At 46.1% G+C, this 26,566-nt stretch overlaps 2 long non-coding RNA genes across 2 annotated transcripts in view; one reads left to right on the top strand and one right to left on the bottom strand.

Annotated features, from left to right (window-relative positions):
- LOC135050156 (uncharacterized) overlaps nt 1–26,566 on the bottom strand; it is an 876,439-nt gene that overhangs the window by 752,002 nt on the left and 97,871 nt on the right. The window contains exon 3 of the long non-coding RNA XR_010241558.1: nt 9,173–9,442. This is a non-coding gene — a long non-coding RNA (uncharacterized LOC135050156). The remainder of the gene's footprint in view (nt 1–9,172; nt 9,443–26,566) is intronic.
- Nucleotides 10,359–11,997, top strand: LOC134987310 (uncharacterized). The gene is made up of 2 exons (XR_010192980.1): nt 10,359–11,040; nt 11,154–11,997. It is a non-coding gene; the product is annotated as an uncharacterized LOC134987310 (long non-coding RNA).

Here is a 26,566-nt window from a genome sequence, read left to right as displayed (position 1 = left end):
GCCCCTCCTCCAGACCTAAGTTAGAGAACTGTGCCCAGAGGAGACGGACAGTACGAGGAAAGGATTTTTGTTAATCTAAGGGCAAGATTCATACCAGCCCACACCATCCACACCGTATAACATGGAATATGCGTAACCAGTTAACAGTATGAACAAAACAGCATCAGCCAAAGACTGATCTCAACTGTAACATAACCCTTATGTAAGCAATAACTATATACAAGCCTTGCAGAAAAATGTCCGCACTGGGACGGGCACCCAGCATCCTCTACGGACTAGGAGAAAAAGATTTACCGGTAGGTTTAAAATCTTATTTTCTCTTACGTCCTAGAGGATGCTGGGGACTCCGTAAGGACCATGGGGATTATACCAAAGCTCCAGACCGGGCGGGAGAGTGCTGATGACTCTGCAGCACCGACTGAGCAAACATAAGGTCCTCAACAGCCAAGGTATCAAACTTGTAGAATTTAGCAAAAGTGTTTGAACCCGACCAAGTCACCGCTTGGCAAAGCTGTAATGCCGAGACGCCTCGGGCAGCCGCACAAGAAGAGCCCACCTTCCTAGTGGATTGGGCCTTTACCGAATTTGGTAACGGCAATCCAGCTGTAGAATGAGCTTGCTGAATCGTGTTACAGATCCAGCGAGCAATAGTCTGCTTAGAAGCAGGAGCGCCAACCTTGTTGGCTGCATACAGGACAAACAGTGCCTCTGCTTTCCTAATCCGAGTCGTCCTGGCTACAGAAATTTTTAAGGCCCTGACTACATCCAGGGACTTGGAATCCTCAAAGTCATTCGTAGTCCCAGGTACCACAATAGGTTGGTTCATGTGAAACGATGAAACCACCTTAGGCAAAAATTGAGGACGAGTCCTTAATTCTGCTCTTATCCACATGGAAAATCAGATAGGGGCTTTTGTGCGACAAAGCCGCCAATTCGGACACCCGCCTTGCAGATGCCAAGGCCAACAACATGACCACCTTCCAAGTGAGAAATCTTAACTCTACCGTTTGAAGAGGTTCAAACCAGTGAGATTTTAGGAACTGTAACACCACGTTAAGGTCCCATGGTGCCACTGGAGGCACAAAAGGAGGCTGTATGTGTAGCACTCCCTTTCCAAAAGTCTGGACTTCTGGGAGAGAAACCAATTCCTTCTGAAAGAAAATTGATAGGGCCAAAATCTGTACCTTAATGGAACCTAATTTTAGGCCCATATCCACTCCTGTCTGTAGAAAGTGGAGAAAACGGCCCGGATGGAAATCTTCCGCAGGAGCATTCTTGGATTCACACCAAGATACATACTTTCTCCAGATAGGGTGAGAATGTTTCGCCGTCACTTCCTTCCCAGCCTTTATCAGAGTAGGGATGACTTCTTCCGGAATGCCTTTCCCAGCTAGGATTCGGTGTTCAACCGCCATGCCGTCAAACTTAACCGCGGTAAGTCTTGGAACACGCAGGGCCCCTGTTGCAACAGGTCCTCTCTGAGAAGAAGAGGCCACGGATCTTCTGTGAGCATTTCCTGAATATCTGAATACCACGCCCTTCGAGGCCAATCTGGAACAATGAGTATTGTCTGCACTCTTTTTTCGTCTTATGATTCTCAATATCTTTGAGATGAGTGGAAGAGGAGGGAACACATAGACCGACTGAAACACCCATGGTGTCACCAGGGCATCCACTGCTACTGCCTGAGGGTCCCTTGACCTGGCACAATACCTCCGAAGCTTCTTGTTGAGGCGTGAAGCCATCATGTCTGTTTGAGGAAGTCCCCACTGACTTTTTATCTCTGCAAAAACTTCTTGATGAAGTCCCCACTCTCCTGGATGGAGATCGTGTCTGCTGAGGAAGTCTGCTTTCCAGTTGTCCACTCCCGGAATGAAGACTGCTGCCAAAGCGCTTATGTAATTTTCCGCCCAGCGCAGAATCTTGGTGGCTTCCGCCAATGCCACTCTGCTCCTTGTTCCACCTTGGCGGTTTACATGAGCCACGGCTGTGACGTTGTCTGATTGAATCAGAACCAGTAGGTCGCTAAGAAGATTCTCCGCTTGACGTAGGCCGTTGTATATGGCCCTCAATTCCAGTACGTTGATGTGTAGACAAGCCTCCTGGCTTGACCATATCCCCTGAAAGTTTCTTCCTTGTGTGACTGCTCCCCAACCTCGGAGGCTCGTGTCCGTGGTCACCAGAACCCAGTCTTGTATGCCGAACCTGCGACCCTCTAGAAGATGAGCACTCTGCAGCCAACACAGAAGATACACCCTGGCCCTGGGGGACAGGCTTATTTTCTGATGAATTTGGAGATGGGACCCGGACCACTTGTCCAGAAGGTCCCACTGAAATGTCCTCGCATGAAACCTGCCGAAGGGGATGGCCTCGTAGGTCGCCACCATTTTTCCCCAGTACTCGAGTGCATTGATGGATCGACACTCTTTTCGGTTTTAACAGGTCTCTGACCATGTTCTGGAGTTCCTGGGCTTTTTCCGTTGGGAGAAAAACCCTCTTCAGTTCCGTGTCCAGAATCATGCCTAAGAACGATAGCCGAGTTGTTGGAACCAACTGTGACTTTGGTAAATTTAGAATCCAGCCATATTGCTGCAGCACTCCCAGGGAGAGCGTCACGCTTTTCAGCAACTGATCTCTCGATCTCGCTTTTATCAGTAGATCGTCCAAGTACGGGATAATTGTGACTCCCTGCCGGCGCAGGAGCACCATCATTTCCACCATTACCTTGGTGAAAATCCTCGGGCCGTGGAAAGCCCAAACGGCAACGTCTGAAACTGGTAATGACAGTCCTGTACAGCGAATCTCAGGTATGCCTGATGAGGGGGATATATGGGGACATGAAGGTATGCATCCTTTATGTCCAGTGACACCATAAAATCCCCCCCTTCCAGGCTGGAGATTACTGCCCGGAGCGATTCCATCTTGAATTTGAACTTTTTCAAGTACATGTTTAGGGATTTTACATTTAGAATGGGCCTGACCGAGCCATCCTGTTTCGGGACCACAAATAGGGTTGAATAGTACCCTTTTCCCTGTTGAACCCGGGGAACCTCTACAACCACTTGTTGTAGACACAATTTTTGAATTGCAGCTAAAACTATCTCCCTTTCTGGGGAAGAAGCTGGTAAAGCCGATTTGAAAAACCGTCGAGGAGGCACGTCTTCGAATTCCAGCTTGTAACCCTGGGATACAATTTACATTGCCCAAGGATCCACATCTGACTGAACCCAGACGTGGCTGAAGAGTCGAAGACGTGCCCCCACCGGCGCAGACTCCCTCAGTGTAGCCCCAACGTCATGCGGTGGAGTCAGTAGAAGCCGGGGAGGACTTCTGCTCCTGGGAACTAGCCGTAGCCGGCAGTTTTTTCCCTCTACCCTTACCTCTGGCGAGGAAGGAAGAGCCCCTACCTCTTCTGGACTTATGCGACCGAAAGGACTGCATCTGATATTGCGTCGTTTTCTGTTGCTGTGGGGAAACATAAGGTAAAAAGGTAGATTTACCCGCGGTAGCTGTGGAAACCAGGTCCGCGAGACCTTCCCCAAATAAATCCTCACCTTTGTAAGGTAAAACTTCCATATGCTTCTTTGAGTCGGCATCACCCGTCCATTGGCGGGTCCACAGGGCTCGCCGAGCAGAAATCGCCATGGCGTTGGCTCTTGAACCTAGTATCCCAACGTCTCTCTGAGCGTCTCTCATATATAAGACTGCGTCTTTAATATGACCCAAGGTCAATAAAATAGTATCCCTATCTAGGGTATCAATGTCAGCTGACAAGGTATCTGTCCAAGCTGCTACCGCACTACAAACCCAAGCAGATGCTATTGCCGGTCTGAGCAAAGCACCCGTATGTGTATAAATTGATTTTAAGGTAGTTTCCTGTCTGCGATCAGCAGGATCCTTGAGGGCTGCTGTGTCTGGAGACGGCAGCGCCACCTTTTTTGACAAGCGCGTTAATGCCTTGTCCACTCTGGGCGAGGATTCCCACCGTAACCTGTCCTGCGCAGGGAAAGGATATGCCATAAGAATTCTCTTGGGAATCTGCAGTTTCTTGTCTGGAGTTTCCCAAGCCTTTTCAAATAATGCGTTCAGCTCATGAGATGGGGGAAAGGTTACCTCAGGTTTCTTTTCCTTAAACATGTGTACCCTCGTGTCAGGGACAGAGGGGTCATCTGTGATATGTAAAACATCCTTTATTGCAATAATCATGTAATAAATACTTTTGGCCACCCTTGGGTGTAACCTCGCATCATCGTAGTCGACACTGGAGTCAGAATCCGTGTTGGTATCAGTGTCTGCTACTTGGGACAGGGGACGTTTCTGAGACCCTGAAGGGCCCTGTGATACAGCCAAAGCCATGGATTGACCTCCTGTTTTATCCCTGGACTCTGCTTTGTCCAATCTCTTATGTAATAAAGACACATTTGCATTTAAAACATTCCACATGTCCAACCAATCTGGTGTCGGCGTTGCCGACGGCGACACCACAATCATTTGCTCCACCTCCTCCTTAGATGAGCCTTCCGCTTCAGACATGCCGACACTCACGTACTGACACCCCCACACACTCAGGGATATATTTATATGGAGACAATTCCCCACTAAGGCCCTTTGGAGAGACAGAGAGAGAGAGAGTATGCCAGCACACACCCAGCGCCACCTGACTCTGGAAACAGAATTCCCAGTTAAACAGCACTCTTATACAAATCTATGTATATACCCTCACTGCGCCAATTAAATGTGCCCCCCCCCCCCTCTTTTTTGCCCTCTGTCACCGTGTTCAGCAGGGGAGAGTTCGGGGAGCCAGCTTGCAGTGTGCTGTGGAGAAAATGGCGCTGGTTAGTGCTGTAGGATCAAGCCCCGCCCCCTCAGCGGCGGGCTTCGGTCCCACTCAAATTCACAATACTGGCGGGGGATTATCTTATATACTGCCTCCCCAGTATATCTATATAGTTTTGCCAGTCCCAAGAGGTTTAATATTGCTGCCCAGGGCGCCCCCCCTGCGCCCTGCACCCTTCAGTGCCCGCTGTGTGTGTGTGCGTGTGAGAGCAATGGCGCGCAGCGTTACCGCTGCGCGTTACCTCAGAGAAGATCTGAAGTCTTCAGCCGCCTTTGAAGTCTTCTTTCTTCTGATACTCACCCGGCTTCTATCTTCCGGCTCTGTGAGGGGGACGGCGGCGCGGCTCCGGGACGAACGGTGAGGGTGAGACCTGCGTTCTGACCCTCTGGAGCTAATGGTGCCCAGTAGCCTAAGAAGCAGAGCCTATCATTTAAGTAGGTCTGCTTCTCTCCCCTCAGTCCCACGATGCAGGGAGCCTGTTGCCAGCAGTGCTCCCTGAAAATAAAAAACCTAACAATAGTCTTTTTCAGAGAAACTCAGGAGAGCTCCCCTGTAATGCACCCAGTCTGCTCTGGGCACAGGATCTAACTGAGGTCTGGAGGAGGGGCATAGAGGGAGGAGCCAGTGCACACCCATCTAAAGTTCTTTATAGTGCCCATGTCTCCTGCGGAGCCCGTCTATACCCCATGGTCCTTACGGAGTCCCCAGCATCCTCTAGGACGTAAGAGAAAATAACTGTATTCTCGCACATAGGGGGAGATGTATCAAACCCGGGAAAGACATAAAGTGGAGAAAGATAAAGTACCAGCCAATCAGCTCCTAACTGCCATTTTATAGGCTGTGTCTTTATTTCTCTCCAGTTTATCTCTTTTGAAGGTTTGATGCATTGCCCTCAAAGGCAGCTCCAGATGTGTATGCCTCTGCGCCGGCGGCATCTATGCCTGATTTACTACAAGTCAACATCATCATGGAGCACATGCGCCTGCCCTATTGTACTGTAGGTGCGAAAATACGCCCCCTAACAGCAGTGAGGTGTGATGAGGTCTTGGAGGCACTGGCTAGCATCAGAGCCAGATTTACACACACACACACACACACACACACACACACACACAATTTGGTGGTGAGTTTTGACAATCATAATCTATGATTAGAATAACACACACATGAGTTTTTGTCAAAACTCTGGAGTATACTGGATTATGACAGGTGAGGCTGTGCCTCCCCTCAGGGACGTAGAGAGGGAGGCGGGGTCTGGGCATGACCTAATGGCAGGGTGCTGTGGCCACGTCTCCTTAAAATCCTTTAAAATAATAGTTGAATGCATAGGGGGGTGCTATTTGCCTCTCAGCCAGGGGCAAATCCATGGGGGCGCGATCGGTGTGATCACATCTCCCCCCCTCCCCCTTCTGCAGGCAGAGATGGACTTCTCCCCAGACCCAGCACACAGCAGTGTCTGCTGGCTACTGGGGAGAGAGAGAGAGGCTGCAGCCAACTGACACGTGAGGACGGGGGGGGGACTCAGGGGAGGGGGGGGGGGGGACCCAGGTCACTGCTGGGCCCCTCTAGCAAACCCGGGCCGAGGTTAATAGTACCTGCACCACCCCTCTCGGCGCCTCTGCTTATATACTAGTCTGCATTGCCCACGTTTGCGGGACACCCTAAGCCAAAACTTAGCTTTGCCTCCATGAGAATGCCCCTTTAAAAAAAATAACAAACTAGTGCTGATCTGTGTTGTTATACTGAAAGCGGTAAAAACCACAATAAGTAAACAGTAATGCGCTCTACACACTGGGTGATAACACTGCAAGATATGAACGATCTCGTTCATTAATGAACGAGATACCGTTCATATCTTTCAGTGTGGAGGCAGCAACGATGAACGATGTGTGGCCCCGCGCTCGTTCATCGCTGGTGCCCCGTCGCCTGTGCATGCAGGCCAATATGGGCGATCTCATCCATATTTCCTGCATTGCTATGGAGCCGAGTGATGGGGGGTGTGAAGACACTTCATTCCCCCCGTCACTGCCCTCCCGCCGCCGGGTCGCCCGTGTGCCGTATCAGCGGTCAGGCAGCTCGGGGGCGTATCGCCGTGTCTTTAGGGCCCATAAAAGTTAATAAACATAATTTCTGAAATAAAAAAAACAAAAGCAAATACTTAGTGCAAGTAGCGATATTCTAACACCACTTGTGTATTATACTAAATGTGCACATTACAGAATTTTCAATTAAAGAGATCAACTGATTTGAATTGTCTGTTCCGCATGGTGCTAAAACAAATACAAACAAAAAGTCTTAAAGCTCCACATGGTCCAGGAGCCAAATCTAAACCCCCAATTACATACAATTTCTTAACCATGACACAAGTGACCTCTGCAGAACACGGCAATGCTAATCTCACAATTCTAGGCAGGTGATATAACACTGTTGAGATAGATTCAACACCGCTGTGATTTCCCCGTGTGATCTGACAAATGCAAGTGAACAGGAAAAACTCAATGTCCTCCGGTGACGCAGCAGAGATCTGGCCGGCTTTGCTGCTAAATAGCCAGTGATCCCAACTCTTTCCAGCCCCCCCCCTCCGCTGTAGTCTCCTGCTGCCATAGAGGGCTTACACTGAGAATGTCAGCACATGGCGCGCATGCAAAAACACGGAAAGAAGAATTCTGAAAGTGGATCCCAACAGAAAAAAAAAAAATCTCCCTCTCCTAAATCCAACACGGTATTTTAAGCGTCCTTATTTCCAAGAAATTCTAATTTATAACATGGGGAGGATTTTTTTTGGCACAGGCTCTAGTGCAGATGTTATTCCTTAAGGAAGGCTGCCTTGATTGCCTGGGTGAATAATGGCCATGCCCTGGCACCAAGCCATGACTCCTCTTACAGCAAAATGTATAAAACCACTCTTCTACAGAGAGAGGCCCCCAAAAGGATAATATATTATTACGCATGATTCAAATTACAGGATCTGCAGTAAGGGAGCGAGCGGCTGAACCGAGACAGCCGCACACTGAATACTGATGTTGGAATGATGGAATGCAACGTGCTTAGAAAGAGCCACAGTTTACTGTTCGCCTCCTCTGTATTCTTTTCAAAGTGACTGCACGCTTGATTATTCCTGTCTCATTTCTCATTGGCTGATAGAGACGTTTCTCAAGGCTCGTTTGAATTGACGATTTCTGGATGCAGCTCTTTCAACTTATTTAAATGCTCTGTTTCATGTCCTTAACCGATTAAAAAATAAAAATAAAAAAATTCGGAATGTAATGCGCCTCTTATGGCAATTTTTATTATACATTTTTTTTTCTGTCTTTGCTTGTGAGTGACTGACCAACATTGTGCCGCAATTTGCTGATAGGCCTTGAGCACACAAAGAGAGCCATAAATAAAACGTTTTCATGGGATTTGTGCTTGGTTATGTAACTGTTGTTAATATGCTAATATTATATTTTTTTCTATCTATCTATCTATCTATCTATCTATCTATCTATCTATCTCTATATTTCACAGATTAAAACAGCATATTTCTGCCTACGTATGTAAACGGTGAATGTGCAAAATTGATACATATTTTTACATGATTCATATATTAGAAAGACAAAATGTTTTCCTCTGTGTTTCATTTGTCACTGGTATAGGCGAGTGGATTTATAAAGACTATATTTTTTTTATTATTTATTTCAGCGAGCGGGATTGCTAATGCTTTCAAAGAAGGGATAAAAACCATTTTCACTGCATGGAAGTATTTTCTTATGAGAACGTTGGTATTTTACCCTGCGGCATATTTCCTACTACTTCATCATGAATTTCTATATGAATAGATGCAAATAAGGCGTTTTATGTTGGGAGCAGAGATTAAAATCACTGGGGGGTGGACTCTTTACTCTTATTAAAATTACTAACCCCCCCCAATTTGTTAATCGGTTGTGACAAAGGCCGAAAGGGGGTATTTTCAGTGCTGTGTGACACTGCCTAAAGATTAAAGTGATTTTTATGGTTATTGCAAAGAATGTCAATCTTGAAATCAAATCTGCATTCGCTTTCTGCGCATCATTATCTAGGTGCAAAGTCTGATCAAAAAAATTGCGACAAAGCTGTACCAATGTGTACAGTTACAGGAAACGGTTAACGTTTCATCTGGCGGGGTAAAAGTAGAATAAATGTCCTAGTTACAATGAGAGACAGCACATGCTCACACAATGGTTGGAATGGAGCCAGCTACTGTGCATAGCGTTTCAAATTATGCTGGCAGAATAATTAATGTGGCCACCTAATCGCACCAAAAAAAAAATGTTAAACAAGGTTTATTACTGCATGATGTAAATGAGTTCTCACCAATGATGTCACTGATTGGCTGAGATGAGAAGCTGGGTTTCGAACAGTGCGGCACGGCCGGATTGGCTGCTAGCTCTTCTGGCTACTGAGTGCTCTTCTCTTTTGCTTGTTGTTTCGTGGCGAATCTGGAACAGCCCAGCTGTGCCTCCATAGCAGACAAACCCTAAGCGAGCTGTACCTCCTGCTTCTCACAGCTCTTATCTGTAAGGCAGTCGCTGCTGTGAAATACCAGCCCTTGGCAGTGAGCCCAGACTGCGATCTTACATTTGTCTATAATATAAAAAAAAAAAAAAGTATTGAAGAAAATAAATATAAAATAAAAGGGGAAAAAAAACTTTTTCATAACCACACACAAAAGTTGATGGAATTAAGCACTTGCAATCCATTTGTGTGTTTATTATTTCACTACTCTTTCCTATTAATTTATAGCCCACCTAACGTGCGCCACTTTCGATAAAAGTAATTATTTTCACTAAAAATAAAAAATACATTATAAAAAAAAAGTCTTTACCTCGTTAACAAATTTCTTGTCCGTACATAAAAAAAAATTACGAATTTGTCAGCGAAATGTCAACGTAGAGTCCAAAAGGATAATTACGCCCCTGTCATTACTTTCTGGCTTTAATGAGCATTCGTTATAGCTATGCAAAATGAAAAGGGGGGGGGGGGGGGGATTAAAAGTAAAAATAAATAAAAGCAATAGAAAAAGAATGGGAAATCTGTTCAGCTTGTACAGTCAGCTGTCTAACCCCTTGATAAAAAGGAACGCAGTCACATCAAGTGTAGCAGACAATAGAGTCCCTTAAGCTTTCCCCTAGACAAGTCCTTTATAACCAGCCTGTATTATGTGCCGCAGACAGTGGCCAATCGGCAAGCTGCTTTCTGCAGCTATGACACAATCGGTGCAGTGGTCACTGTGTCCTGATAGAAGCTCAGGTTCATGCATTAAGTAAAAATGCATATGTCTTTAATATTCGCTGGGAAATAAACAGCGCAGGCTGCCTAATTCCTCAGCTATAGTCATCCTCAACCTAATTAGTGTACACAAGCCGCACTACAACTGTGGGTGGGATGAAATAATGTACGTCATAAAAAATATATGCATGGGTGCATGTTCAATTATATAAGGAAAAACGACAATTATTCCACAGTCCGCATTCATTATTTATTGTACAAGAAACAGAGAGAAAAGGCAGGGGGAAAAAAAGGTAACACAACCATTTAGGTGCTTGGTGTCTTTGCACCTGAGACCGTCGTCTCAAACAAAGAGTTACAGTATTCAAGGTAAGATAGGCAAGGAAGCAGAGGGTCTCAGCCTTTCTTAAAAGTGGATGCAAAAAAAAAATATGAAATCTGCATAAACCCAGGGGGCGTATTGCAAACCTTTCTAATTGGAAGCTTAATGTGCTAATTCTACGACGAGTGAAATTAAGTGACACGAAAGCACTACAGTACTTTTCCACGAATTAGTTAAATGCAACCGCTCGCACTGCATTGTGGGTATCTCCATGCTAATTTGAGAGATTTTTTTTTTTTTATGTGTTCGGGATTAACATATTCATGAAGAAAATGATTGTTATGACTGCAGATCCAACCACAAGAGAAAGCAAACGCTTAACCAGCAATCGGCACAAATAAAATCAAGAGGAGGAAAAAAATAAAATTAAAAGAACACTGTCCGGAGTTTTTATCCTCCTGTTTTTTTTGGGAAGATATCAATTTTCAATATTTAAAAGCCGGTATAAGTATACTGGCCTTTAACGGCAAGGAAGGAGGATATGTCACTTGGCACCTTACCCGTACTCTCGTGATGTGGGATCAGCCGTCATCTGAGTGTTTTTGAAGTTCGGTATCATCATTACCAGATGGTATGTTTTTATTACAAGAAGATAAATCTATTGCTATAGAGAATATGACGAGATGGGACAGAACAAAGGCTAGCCTGTATTCTTATTCTATTGTTGATTTGCTTTTCCCCTAGTGATGTGCACCATTACACACAATGGTATTGGAGCGGAGTACACCAGCGAACCTACAGAATATCTCCAACACTAGTGCTCGGAATGGGGCACTGACGCTGTTTGTATGTGAAATGTAAAACCATGTTATTATTATGTATGATGCCATGGCAGGCCTCCCTCTTTATCTTACTGATCCAGTTAGACTAAGGGACAAACACATCACCTGTGAACTGTGCTGCAGACAACTAAACAGTTAAGGTTACCTCCTTAGAGTCCCCTTGCTTGTGTAGAAAAATTAACATTAAATTGTGTTACATATTACAGTCCAGTGACCTCTGCATAATGTTTTTAGAACTTGATAACAACTATATTATTTACGGTATTGCTGTTTAGTGCTTTGGGGGGAAGAGATGTATGAAACCTTCAAGAGATATGCAGTGGAGAGAGATAAAGTATCAACCAAATCAGCTAATAACTGCCATGGCACAGGCTATGTTTTAAAAATGACAGTTATGAGCTGATCGGTTGGTACTTACGGGGACATGTACTAAGCAGTGATAAAAGTGGAGGTGAGCCAGTGGAGAAGTTGCCCATGGCAACCAAACAGCATTGCTGTAACATTTATAATTTGCATACTATAAAAGTATACAGAGCAGCTGATTGGTTGCCATGGGCAACTTCTCCACTGGCTCACTTCTCCACTTTTGTCACTGCTTAGTACATGCCCCCCCTTATCTCTCTCCACTTTATCACCCTCCAAGATCAGATACATCTCCCCCTTCATGCGATGGTATGACTTGTTAGTGATAAATAAACTTCCTAACAACTCTTCTGAATAAAATGTATTTATTTATTTGTTTAAAAGAGTGCGTCCAGGTGATTTCCTCAAAGTTTGGGGATAAGACCTAAATAAGGTTAGACACTGGGACTTGCTTGTGTTAAATTCTCAGTAGGCCATCATAAAACATAGGAGAGCACACCCACTAAATAACAAAAATAAAATAAAAAATACAGTAATTCTACTGCCAGCCTGCAAAACACAGAAAAACAGAACAAGAAACAAAAAAATAGGGAGGGAGGGATTTCCAGAAGGAGAAGAGGGGGAGCTGCAACAAACAACTGCTTAAAAATATCAACAAATACATCCCCTCCACCAAAATGGTTAAAAGACCAGCCAATCAAATGTTGATACTATAATTAAATCAGCACCCACAAGTTCTTAAAAGGGTGAGGGATAGGACTTATGCAGGACCCACCTAGTGGTTTACTTATGCTCAACCAAAGTTACCTGGCTGGCTTGGCTACAATTCTGCTTCAGATTAGAGATGTGCACTTGAAATTTTTCGGGTTTTGTGTTTTGGTTTTGGGTTCGGTTCCGCGGCCGTGTTTTGGGTTCGACCGCGTTTTGGCAAAACCTCACCGAATTTTTTTTGTCGGATTCGGGTGTGTTTTGGATTCGGGTGTTTTTTTCAAAAAACACTAAAAAACAGCTTAAATCATAGAATTTGGGGGTCATTTTGATCCCAAAGTATTATTAACCTCAAAAACCATAATTTCCACTCATTTTCAGTCTATTCTGAATACCTCACACCTCACAATATTATTTTTAGTCCTAAAATTTGCACCGAGGTCGCTGGATGACTAAGCTAAGCGACCCTAGCGGCCGACACAAACACCTGGCCCATCTAGGAGTGGCACTGCAGTGTCACGCAGGATGTCCCTTCCAAAAAACCCTCCCCAAACAGCACATGACGCAAAGAAAAAAAGAGGCGCAATGAGGTAGCTGTGTGAGTAAGATAAGCGACCCTAGTGGCCGACACAAACACCGGGCCCATCTAGGAGTGGCACTGCAGTGTCACGCAGGATGTCCCTTCCAAAAAACCCTCCCCAAACAGCACATGACGCAAAGAAAAAAAGAGGCGCAATGAGGTAGCTGTGTGAGTAAGATAAGCGACCCTAGTGGCCGACACAAACACCGGGCCCATCTAGGAGTGGCACTGCAGTGTCACGCAGGATGGCCCTTCCAAAAAACCCTCCCCAAACAGCACATGACGCAAAGAAAAAAAGAGGCGCAATGAGGTAGCTGTGTGAGTAAGATAAGCGACCCTAGTGGCCGACACAAACACCGGGCCCATCTAGGAGTGGCACTGCAGTGTCACGCAGGATGGCCCTTCCAAAAAATACTCCCCAAACAGCACATGACGCAAAGAAAAATTAAAGAAAAAAGAGGTGCAAGATGGAATTGTCCTTGGGCCCTCCCACCCACCCTTATGTTGTATAAACAGGACATGCACACTTTAACCAACCCATCATTTCAGTGACAGGGTCTGCCACACGACTGTGACTGAAATGACGGGTTGGTTTGGACCCCCACCTAAAAAGAAGCAATTAATCTCTCCTTGCACAAACTGGCTCTACAGAGGCAAGATGTCCACCTCATCATCATCCTCCGATATATCACCGTGTACATCCCCCTCCTCACAGATTATCAATTCGTCCCCACTGGAATCCACCATCTCAGCTCCCTGTGTACTTTGTGGAGGCAATTGCTGCTGGTCAATGTCTCCACGGAGGAATTGATTATAATTCATTTTAATGAACATCATCTTCTCCACATTTTCTGGATGTAACCTCGTACGCCGATTGCTGACAAGGTGAGCGGCGGCACTAAACACTCTTTCGGAGTACACACTTGTGGGAGGGCAACTTAGGTAGAATAAAGCCAGTTTGTGCAAGGGCCTCCAAATTGCCTCTTTTTCCTGCCAGTATAAGTACGGACTGTGTGACGTGCCTACTTGGATGCGGTCACTCATATAATCCTCCACCATTCTTTCAATGGTGAGAGAATCATATGCAGTGACAGTAGACGACATGTCCGTAATCGTTGTCAGGTCCTTCAGTCCGGACCAGATGTCAGCATCAGCAGTCGCTCCAGACTGCCCTGCATCACCGCCAGCGGGTGGGCTCGGAATTCTGAGCCTTTTCCTCGCACCCCCAGTTGCGGGAGAATGTGAAGGAGGAGATGTTGACAGGTCGCGTTCCGCTTGACTTGACAATTTTCTCACCAGCAGGTCTTTGAACCCCAGCAGACTTGTGTCTGCCGGAAAGAGAGATCCAAGGTAGGCTTTAAATCTAGGATCGAGCATGGTGGCCAAAATGTAGTGCTCTGATTTCAACAGATTGACCACCCGTGAATCCTTGTTAAGCGAATTAAGGGCTCCATCCACAAGTCCCACATGCCTAGCGGAATCGCTCTGTGTTAGCTCCTCCTTCAATGTCTCCAGCTTCTTCTGCAAAAGCCTGATGAGGGGAATGACCTGACTCAGGCTGGCAGTGTCTGAACTGACTTCACGTGTGGCAAGTTCAAAGGGCATCAGAACCTTGCACAATGTTGAAATCATTCTCCACTGCGCTTGAGACAGGTGCATTCCACCTCCTATATCGTGCTGAATTGTATAGGCTTGAATGGCCTTTTGCTGCTCCTCCAACCTCTGAAGCATATAGAGGGTTGAATTCCACCTCGTTACCACTTCTTGCTTCAGATGATGGCAGGGCAGGTTCAGTTGTTTTTGGTGGTGCTCCAGTCTTCTGTACGTGGTGCCTGTACGCCGAAAGTGTCCCGCAATTCTTCTGGCCACCGACAGCATCTCTTGCACACCCCTGTCGTTTTTAAAAAAATTCTGCACCACCAAATTCAAGGTATGTGCAAAACATGGGACGTGCTGGAATTTGCCCATATTTAATGCACACACAATATTGCTGGCGTTGTCCGATGCCACAAATCCACAGGAGAGTCCAATTGGGGTAAGCCATTCCGCGATGATCTTCCTCAGTTGCCGTAAGAGGTTTTCAGCTGTGTGCGTATTCTGGAAAGCGGTGATACAAAGCGTAGCCTGCCTAGGAAAGAGTTGGCGTTTGCGAGATGCTGCTACTGGTGCCGCCGCTGCTGTTCTTGCGGCGGGAGTCCATACATCTACCCAGTGGGCTGTCACAGTCATATAGTCCTGACCCTGCCCTGCTCCACTTGTCCACATGTCCGTGGTTAAGTGGACATTGGGTACAACTGCATTTTTTAGGACACTGGTGAGTCTTTTTCTGACGTCCGTGTACATTCTCGGTATCGCCTGCCTAGAGAAGTGGAACCTAGATGGTATTTGGTAACGGGGGCACACTACCTCAAGAAATTGTCTAGTTCCCTGTGAACTAACGGCGGATACCGGACGCACGTCTAACACTAACATAGTTGTCAAGGCCTCAGTTATCCGCTTTGCAGCAGGATGACTGCTGTGATATTTCATCTTCCTCGCAAAGGACTGTTGGACAGTCAATTGCTTACTGGAAGTAGTACAAGTGGGCTTACGACTTCCCCTCTGGGATGACGATCGACTCCCAGCAGCAACAACAGCAGCGCCAGCAGCAGTAGGCATTACACTCAAGGATGCATCGGAGGAATCCCAGGCAGGAGAGGACTCGTCAGAATTGCCAGTGACATGGCCTGCAGGACTATTGGCATTCCTGGGTAAGGAGGAAATTGACACTGAGGGAGTTGGTGGGGTGGTTTGCGTGAGCTTGGTTACAAGAGGAAGGGATTTACTGGTCAGTGGACTGCTTCCGCTGTCACCCAAAGTTTTTGAACTTGTCACTGACTTATTATGAATGCGCTGCAGGTGACGTATAAGGGAGGATGTTCCGAGGTGGTTAACGTCCTTACCCCTACTTATTACAGCTTGACAAAGGCAACACACGGCTTGACACCTGTTGTCCGCATTTCTGTTGAAATACTTCCACACCGAAGAGCTGATTTTTTTGGTATTTTCACCAGGCATGTCAATGGCCATATTCCTCCCACGGACAACAGGTGTCTCCCCGGGTGCCTGACTTAAACAAACCACCTCACCATCAGAATCCTCCTGGTCAATTTCCTCCCCAGCGCCAGCAACACCCATATCCTCCTCATCCTGGTGTACTTCAACACTGACATCTTCAATCTGACTATCAGGAACTGGACTGCGGGTGCTCCTTCCAGCACTTGCAGGGGGCGTGCAAATGGTGGAAGGCGCATGCTCTTCACGTCCAGTGTTGGGAAGGTCAGGCATCGCAACCGACACAATTGGACTCTCCTTGTGGATTTGGGATTTCGAAGAACGCACAGTTCTTTGCGGTGCTTTTGCCAGCTTAAGTCTTTTCATTTTTCTAGCGAGAGGCTGAGTGCTTCCATCCTCATGTGAAGCTGAACCACTAGCCATGAACATAAGCCAGGGCCTCAGCCGTTCCTTGCCACTCCGTGTGGTAAATGGCATATTGGCAAGTTTACGCTTCTCCTCCGACAATTTTATTTTAGGTTTTGGAGTCCTTTTTTTACTGATATTTGGTGTTTTGGATTTTACATGCTCTGTACTATGACATTGGGCATCGGCCTTGGCAGACGACGTTGCTGGCATTTCATCGTCTCGGCCATGACTAGTGGCAGCAGCTTCAGCACGAGGTGGAAGTGGATCTTGATCTTTCCCTAATTTTGGAACCTCAACATTTTTGTTCTCCATATTTTAATAGGCACAACTAAAAGGCACCTCAGGTAAACAATGGAGATGGATGGATACTAGTATACTTATGGATGGACTGCCGAGTGCCGACACAGAGGTAGCTACAGCCGTGGACTACCGTACTGTGTCTGCTGCTAATATAGACTGGATGATAATGAGATGAAATCAATATATATGTATATATAATATCACTAGTACTGCAGCCGGACAGGTATATATTATATATTTATTATGTAATGACTGATGACGGACCTGCTGGACACTGTCAGCTCAGCAGCACCGCAGACTGCTACAGTAAGCTACTATAGTAGTATGTATAAAGAAGAAAGAAAAAAAAAAACAACCACGGGTAGGTGGTATACAATTATGGATGGACTGCCGAGTGCCGACACAGAGGTAGCTACAGCCGTGGACTAACGTACTGTGTCTGCTGATAATATAGACTGGATGATAATGAGATGAAATCAATATATATGTATATATAATATCACTAGTACTGCAGCCGGACAGGTATATATTATATATTTATTATGTAATGACTGATGACGGACCTGCTGGACACTGTCAGCTCAGCAGCACTGCAGACTGCTACAGTAAGCTACTATAGTAGTATGTATAAAGAAGAAAGAAAAAAAAAACAACCACGGGTAGGTGGTATACAATTATGGATGGACTGCCGAGTGCCGACACAGAGGTAGCTACAGCCGTGGACTAACGTACTGTGTCTGCTGATAATATAGACTGGATGATAATGAGATGAAATCAATATATATGTATATATAATATCACTAGTACTGCAGCCGGACAGGTATATATTATATATTTATTATGTAATGACTGATGACGGACCTGCTGGACACTGTCAGCTCAGCAGCACCGCAGACTGCTACAGTAAGCTACTATAGTAGCATGTATAAAGAAGAAAGAAAAAAAAAACACGGGTAGGTGCTAGGTGGTATACAATATTATATATATATTATATACAATTATATATATATATATATATATATATATATCAAACTCATAAACTGGTGGTGATTATTAAACTGGTGGTCAGGTCACTGGTCACACTATCAGCAACTTGCAAGTAGTACTCCTGAGTCCTAAGCAGACAATCACAATATATATTATACTGGTGGTCAGTGTGGTCACAAACAATGGCAGTGTGGCTGGCATTCTGGCAGCAAAAGTGTGCACTGTACGTTATATGTACTCCTGAGTCCTGAGTCCTGCTCTCAGACTCTAACTGCTCCCCACTGTCAGTGTCTCCCCCACAAGTCAGATAATACAGTCACACTATCTCTCTCTATCACTTCAGCAAGTACTAGTAGTAGTAGTACTCCTCCTAATGCTCCCCAAATTACTACTGTGTCTCTCTCTGTCTCACTCTCTTCTCGAATCTCTATAAAACGGAGAGGACGCCAGCCACGTCCTCTCCCTATGAATCTCAATGCACGTGTGAAAAATGGCGGCGACGCGCGGCTCCTTATATAGAATCCGAGTCTCACGATAGAATCCGAGCCTCGCGAGAATCCGACAGCGTGATGATGACGTTCGGGCGCGCTCGGGTTAACCGAGCAAGGCGGGAAGATCCGAGTCGCTCGGACCCGTGTAAAAAAAACTGAAGTTCGGGCGGGTTCGGATTCCGAGGAACCGAACCCGCTCATCTCTACTCCAGATATGGTTGATGTATACAGTAAATACTGACTAATTATACCCGTTTTCCACTAGCTCAAAAAACACGGGTAAATGCACGGGGGCGCGCATTTACCCGTGTTTTTTGCAAGTGGAAAGTGTCCCCCCGCAAAAACCCGGATCAAGTGACCCGTGAATCCTACCCGGGTAAATACCTGGGTAGGACACGGGAATGATCCGGGTAGGGTTGTAGTGTAAACGGGTATGGAAGGGTGGCGCTGGGAGATCATGTGATCTCCCAGCGCCGCCCCTGCCGCGTCACTAGCAGCGTCACCAACCCGGCAATATGCCGGGTTGGTGACTGCTAATGAGAAAGGGGGCTGAGCACGGGCCGCAGCCGGGTAGCACCCGTGTCAGGCTCCCGGCTGCGACCGTGCTCATAGATTGAAAAGGGGTATTAGTGAAGAGATCTGCATTTACCAGTGGACTAATGAAAATGCTATTGCAAATGCTTACTCTGCACTCCAGAAGCAAACACTTTCACTTTCATTGTCTCTGCATCAGCTTGCAATCCAAACTGTATACCAAGCCTCTAATAGTAACTACTCATCTTCTGTACTGTCAGCTTATAAGATGTATCTTATTATTAGTGATGAGCGGGTTCGGTTCCTCGGAATCCGAACCCCCCCGAACTTCACCCATTTTACACGGTTCCGAGGTGGACTCGAATCTTCCCGCCTTGCTCGGTTAACCCGAGCGCGCCCGGACGTCATCATCCCGCTGTCGGATTCTCGCGAGATTCTTATTCTATATAAGGAGCCGCGCGTCGCCGCCATTTTCACTCGTGCTTTGGAGATGATAGGGAGAGGACGTGGCAGCGTTCTCTCAGTTTCTGTGTTCAGTGTGCTGCAAATATCTGTGCTCAGTGTGCTGCAAATATCTGTGCTCAGTGTGCTTGCAAATATCTGTGCTCAGTGTGCTGAAAATATCTACGTTCTCTGCCTGAAAAACGCTCCATATCTGTGCTGCATTGTAGTATATAGTAGGAGGACAGTGCAGAATTTTGCTGACCAGTGACTACCAGTACTATGTCAGTACGGTACAGTAGTCCACTGCTCTACCTACCTCTGTGTCGTCAAGTATACTATCCATCCATACCTGTGGTGCATTTAAGTTTTGCGCAGTAGTAGGAGGACAGTGTATAATTTTGCTGACCACCAGTATATAATATATAGCAGTACGGTACAGTAGTCCACTGCTCTACCTACCTCTGTGTCGTCAAGTATACTATCCATCCATACCTGTGGTGCATTTTAGTTGTTGTGCACAGTATGTATAGTAGGAGGACAGTGCATAATTTTGCTGACCACCAGTATATAATATATAGCAGTACGGTACAGTAGTCCACTGCTCTACCTACCTCTGTGTCGTCAAGTATACTATCCATCCATACCTGTGGTGCATTTTAGTTGTTGTGCGCAGTATATATAGTAGGAGGACAGTGCATAATTTTGCTGACCACCAGTATATAATATATAGCAGTACGGTACAGTAGGCCATTGCTATTGATATATTACTGGCATATAATTCCACACATTAAAAAATGGAGAACAAAAATGTGGAGGATAAAATAGGGAAAGATCAAGATCCACTTCCACCTCATGCTGAAGCTGCTGCCACTAGTCATGGCCGAGACGATGAAATGCCATCAACGTCGTCTGCCAAGGCCGATGCCCAATGTCATAGTAGAGAGCATGTAAAATCCAAAAAACAAAAGTTCAGTAAAATGACCCAAAAATCTAAATTAAAAGCGTCTGAGGAGAAGCGTAAACTTGCCAATATGCCATTTACGACACGGAGTGGCAAGGAACGGCTGAGACCCTGGCCTATGTTCATGGCTAGTGGTTCAGATTCACATGAGGATGGAAGCACTCATCCTCTCGCTAGAAAAATGAAAAGACTTAAGCTGGCAAAAGCACAGAAAAGAACTGTGCGTTCTTCTAAATCACAAATCCCCAAGGAGAGTCCAATTGTGTCGGTTGCGATGCCTGACCTTCCTAACACTGGACGGGAAGAGGTGGCGCCTTCCACCATTTGCACGCCCCCTGCAAGTGCTGGAAGGAGCAGTCCAGTTCCTGATAGTCAAATTGAAGATGTCACTGTTGAAGTACACCAGGATGAGGATATGGGTCTTGCTGGCGCTGAGGAGAAAATTGACAAGGAGGATTCTGATGGTGAGGTGGTTTGTTTAAGTCAGGCACCCGGGGAGACACCTGTTGTCCGTGGGACGAATATGGCCATTGACATGCCTGGTCAAATTACAAAAAAAGTCACCTCTTCGGTGTGGAATTATTTCAACAGAAATGCGGACAACTGGTGTCAAGCCGTGTGTTGCCTTTGTCAAGCTGTAATAAGTAGAGGTAAGGACGTTAACCACGTAGGAACTTCCTCCCTTATACGTCACCTGGAGCGCATTCATCAGAAGTCATTGACAAGTTTAAAAACTTTGGGTGACAGCGGAAGCAGTCCACCTCCAACTAAATCCTTTCCTCTTGTAACCAAGCTCCTGCAAACCACACCACCCTCAGTGTCAATTTCCTCCTTAGACAGGAAAGCCAATAGTCCTGCAGGCCATGTCACTGTCAAGTCTGACGAGTCCTCTCCTGCCTGGGATTCCTCCGATGCATCCTTGAGTGTAATGCCTACTGCTGCTGGCGCTGCTGTTGTTGCTGCTGGGAGTGGATCGTCATCCCAGAGGGGAAGTCGGAAGACCACTTGTACTACTTCCAGTAAGCAACTGACTGTCCAACAGTCCTTTGCGAGGAAGATGAAATATCACAGCAGTCATCCTGCTGCAAAGCGGATAACTCAGGCCTTGGCAGCCTGGGTGGTGTTAAACGTGTTTCCGGTATCCACCGTTAATTCACAGGAAACTAGAGATTTGCTTGAGGTACTGTGTCCCCGATACCAAATACCATCTAGGTTCCATTTCTCTAGGCAGGCGATACCGAGAATGTACACAGAACTCAGAAAAAGAGTCACCAGTGTCCTAAAAAATGCAGTTGTACCCAATGTCCACTTAACCACGGATATGCGGACAAGTGGAGCAGGGCAGACTAAGGACTATATAACTGACAGCCCACTGGGTAGATGTATTGCCTCCAGCAGCAAGAACAGCAGCAGCGGCACCAGTAGCAGCATCTCGCAAACGCCAACTCGTTCCTAGGCAGGCTACGCTTTGTATCACCGCTTTCTATAAGAGGCACACAGCTGACAACCTCTTACGGAAACTGAGGAAGATCATCGCAGAATGGCTTACCCCAATTGGACTCTCCTGGGGATTTGTGACATCGGACAATGCCACCAGTATTGTGTGTGCATTACATGTGGGCAAATTCCAGCACGTCCAATGTTTTGCACATACATTGAATTCGGTGGTGCAGAATTATTTGAAAAATGCAAGAGATGCTGTCTGTGGCCCGAAGAATTGCGGGCCACTTTCGGCATTCAGCCACTGCGTGCTGAAGACTGGAGCACCAGCAAACACTCCTGAACCTGCCCCGCCATCATCTGAAGCAAGAGGTGGTAACGAGGTGGAATTCAACCCTCTATATGCTTCAGAGGATGGAGGAGCAGCAAAAGGCCATTCAAGCCTATACATCTGCCCACGATATAGGCAAAGGAGGGGGAATGCACCTGACTCAAGCGCAGTGGAGAATGATTTCAACATTGTGCAAGATTCTGCAACCCTTTGAACTTGCCACATGTGAAGTCAGTTCAGACACTGCCAGAATGAGTCAGGTCATTCCCCTCATCAGGCTTTTGCAGAAGAAGCTGGAGACATTGAAGGAGGAGCTAAAACAGAGCAATTCCGCTAGGCATGTGGGACTTGTGGATGGAGCCCTTAATTCGCTTAACCAGGATTCACGGGTGGTCAATCTGTTGAAATCAGAGCACTACATTTTGGCCACCGTGCTCGATCCTAGATTTAAAACCTACGTTGGATCTCTCTTTCCGGCAGACACAAGTCTGCAGAGGTTCAAAGACCTGCTGGTGAGAAAATTATCAAGTCAAGCGGAACGTGACCCGTCAACAGCTCCTCCTTCACATTCTCCCGCAACTGGGGCTGCGAGGAAAAGGCTAAGAATTCCGAGCCCACCCGCTGGCGGTGATGCAGGGCAGTCTGGAGCGAGTGCTGACATCTGGTCCGGACTGAAGGACCTGCCAACGATTACTGACATGTCGTCTACTGTCACTGCATATGATTCTGTCACCATTGAAAGAATGGTGGAGGATTATATGAGTGACCGCATCCAAGTAGGCACGTCAGACAGTCCGTACGTATACTGGCAGGAAAAAGAGGCAATTTGGAGGCCCTTGCACAAACTGACTTTATTTTATCTAAGTTGCCCCCCCTCCAGTGTGTACTCCGAAAGAGTGTTTAGTACAGCCGCTCACCTTGTCAGCAATCGGCGTACGAGGTTACTTCCAGAAAATGTTGAGAAGATGATGTTCATTAAAATGAATTATAATCAATTCCTCCGTGGAGACATTCACCAGCAATTGCCTCCAGAAAGTACACAGGGACCTGAGATGGTGGATTCGAGTGGGGACGAATTAATAATCTGTGAGGAGGGGGATGTACACAGTGAAAGGGGTGAGGAATCGGACGATGAGGAGGAGGTGGACATCTTGCCTCTGTAGAGCCAGTTTGTGTAAGGAGAGATTGATTGCTCCTTTTTTGGTGGGGGCCCAAACCAACCAGTCATTTCAGTCACAGTCATGTGGCAGACCCTGTCGCTGAAATGATGGGTTTGTTAAAGTGTGCATGTCCTGTTTATACAACATAAGGGTGGGTGGGACAATTCCATCTTGCACCTCTTTTTTTCTTTAATTTATCTTTGCATCATGTGCTGTTTGGGGACTATTTTTTGAAGTGCCATCCTGTCTGACACTGCAGTGCCACTCCTAGATGGGCCAGTTGTTTGTGTCGCCCACTTGGGTCGCTTAGCTTAACCATCCAGCGACCTTGGTGCACCTCCTTTTTTCTTTGCATCATGTGCTGTTTGGGGACTATTTTTTAAATCTGCCATCCTGTCTGACACTGCAGTGCCACTCCTAGATGGGCCAGGTGTTTGTGTCGGCCACTTGGGTCGCTTAGCTTAGTCACACAGCGACCTTGGTGCACCTTTTTTTTTTCTTTGCATCATGTGCTGTTTGGAGACTATTTTTTGAAGTGCCATCCTGTCTGACACTGCAGTGCCACTCCTAGATGGGCCAGGTGTTTGTGTCGGCCACTTGGGTCGCTTAGCTTAGTCATCCAGCGACCTCGGTGCAAATTTTATGACTAAAAATAATATTGTGAGGTGTTCAGAATAGACTGGAAATTAGTGGAAATTATGGTTATTGAGGTTAATAATACTATGGGATCAAAATGACCCCCAAATTCTATGATTTAAGCTGTTTTTGAGAGTTTTTTTGTAAAAAAAAAACACCCGAATCCAAAACACACCCGAATCCGACAAAAAATTTTCAGGGAGGTTTTGCCAAAACGCGTCCGAATCCAAAACACGGCCGCGGAACCGAATCCAAAACCAAAACACAAAACCCGAAAAATGTCCGGTGCACATCTCTACTTATTATATATATCATGTTTTTACATTTATTTTAGTCCTTCAACATCTGATCTCTTAGAATGGTGTATTCAAATACATCACGGCATCAGCATGTAGTATAAGGCAGACCCCTGACCATTATACCATCTGTAATAAAGCTCCTCAAGCTGAATGAAATGTGTGTGATAGTTAATACATTAACATTTGTTTTTATTAAATCAATGTTGATTATTTGCACTACAAGCCTCTTACTTCAGACTTCACAAATAGGAAATGGAATACATCCGATTTACCAGCAGGCGAGATTCCGGCTGTCCATATCCTCACAGAGGCATCATGCCCACTGGTAAATCATACAGTATGTCCAGAATGCCGGCAGCAGCGCCAGCGCAAAGAGTCCACTTGCAGGCTTGCTGCGCTCGCCACAGGATCTATTTCCACTCTATAGATGGTGTGGTTACCCACAAGTAGTAATAGTCCTGTTTTGCAGAGATTCCGGCTGGCGGGATTCCGGCGTTGGTATCCTGACCGCCAGGAACCTGACAGCTGGCAAATTGAAAAAATACCCATAAATAGATGCTACATGCTATCGAGCGGGGGCAGTATGGATAGTGTAATGGTTAGCATTACTGCCTCACAGCACTGAGGTCATGGGTTCAATTCCCACCATGGCCCTAACTGTGTGGAGTTTGTATATTCTCCCCGTGCTTGCATGGGTTTTCTTCGGGTACTCCGGTTTCCTCCCACATTCCAAAAATATACTATAGGTTAATTGGCTCCCAACAAAATTAACCCTAGTGTGAATGTGTGTGCGTGTACATGTGGTAGGGAATATAGGGGGTCATTCCGAGTTGTTCGCTCTGTAAAAATCTTCGCATCGCAGCGATTTTCCGCTTAATGCGCATGCGCAATGTCCGCACTGCGACTGCGCCAAGTAAATTTGCTATGCAGTTAGGATTTTTACTCACGGCTTTTTCATCGTTCTGGCGATCGTAATGTGATTGACAGGAAATGGGTGTTACTGGGCGGAAACAGGCCGTTTTATGGGCGTGTGGGAAAAAACGCTACCGTTTCCGGAAAAAACGCAGGAGTGGCCGGAGAAACGGAGGAGTGTCTGGGCGAACGCTGGGTGTGTTTGTGACGTCAAACCAGGAACGACAAGCAGTGAAATGATCGCAGATGCCGAGTAAGTCTGGAGCTACTCAGAAACTGCTACGAGGTGTGTAATCGCAATATTGCGAATACATCGTTCGCAATTTTAAGATGCTAAGATTCACTCCCAGTAGGCGCGGCTTAGCATGAGCAAATCTGCTAAAATCCGCTTGCGAGCGAACAACTCGGAATGACCCCCATAGATTGTAAGCTCCACTGGAGCAGGGACTGATGTGAATGGGCAAATATTCTCTGTAAAGTGCTGCGGAAAATGTGTGCACTATATAAATAACTGGTAATAAATAATGAATTTCCTACAGTCTGAAATAAAATCCATTTATAATAATGTTAGGGCTAAGTCAGCTGATCAACAAGTGTTCTTAATACAACAATGGTCCAATCATTAATGGATGAGAGTGGATCTGTACACACACATTGATACAAGTGGCAGTTCCGCCATTGCCTGTAGCGCTCAGGAGAGATGATTCTTACTACCTTATGATGGGACTCTGTGGGGGAGCTTATTAAGCACATTGGGGTCTATGTACTAAGCCTTTCCGAGATATAAAGTGGAGAGAGATGAAATACCAACCAACCAGCTCCTGTTATTTTTAAAACACAGCCTGTAAGATGGCAGTTAGGAGCTGGTTGGCTGGTACTTTATCTCCATACACGTTATCTCTCTTCAAGGCTTACTTCATAGACTCCTTTTACTCTATGCTGCAGAGAAGCTTTCAGAATACACTTTGCCTGATTCGGATGCAGCTGGGTCTGCATCTGTAACTCGTGCCGGTTGCACCTCTACTACTTTGTGCGTCTCTGTGCAAAAACCGCTTTCACCGACACACCCGCGACTCCCATAACACTATCATACAGTAAGGCTAAGCCACCTCCCTGACACAGCCCATGTACACCCACTACGTTTCCAAAGCATTTCTGAGACCGTGCGTCTTCCATACACCTCATTTGCAACTCTGACTCTGAAAATACTCCACCGTGTCTGACATTCCCGCTGTGTCCAAATCAAGCCATCTGAGTGCTCTGATATAAATGAGGGCTAAGTACAGGGTTGTTCTTTAATACCTATCTGTACAGGGGCGTTAAATTGATTGTCATTGTTAATAATCTAATCGACAGTGGTGCAGTGCTCGTAACTGCACAGAGATGCCGGTTGGCATTGTTATTTTGCTTCCTTATGTATCAAGTGTTACCCCAACTGTGAACTCATTTAGGCAGGACCATATTAATGCAATTAGTGTTGCAGTGCTGTTATAATAAGAATTTACTCACCGGTAATTCTATTTCTCGTAGTCCGTAGTGGATGCTGGGAACTCCGTAAGGACCATGGGGAATAGACGGGCTCCGCAGGAGACTGGAAAAGATTAGGTACTATCTGGTGTGCACTGGCTACTCCCTCTATGCCCCTCCTCCAGACCTCAGTTAGGGAAACTGTGCCCGGAAGAGCTGACATTACAAGTAAAGGATTTT

This window comes from Pseudophryne corroboree, chromosome 2, assembly GCF_028390025.1.
Source record: "Pseudophryne corroboree isolate aPseCor3 chromosome 2, aPseCor3.hap2, whole genome shotgun sequence".
NCBI classification, from domain to species: domain Eukaryota; kingdom Metazoa; phylum Chordata; class Amphibia; order Anura; family Myobatrachidae; genus Pseudophryne; species Pseudophryne corroboree.
Note: the sequence above shows the minus strand (reverse complement) of the source record. Positions and strands in the feature narration are given on the sequence as shown.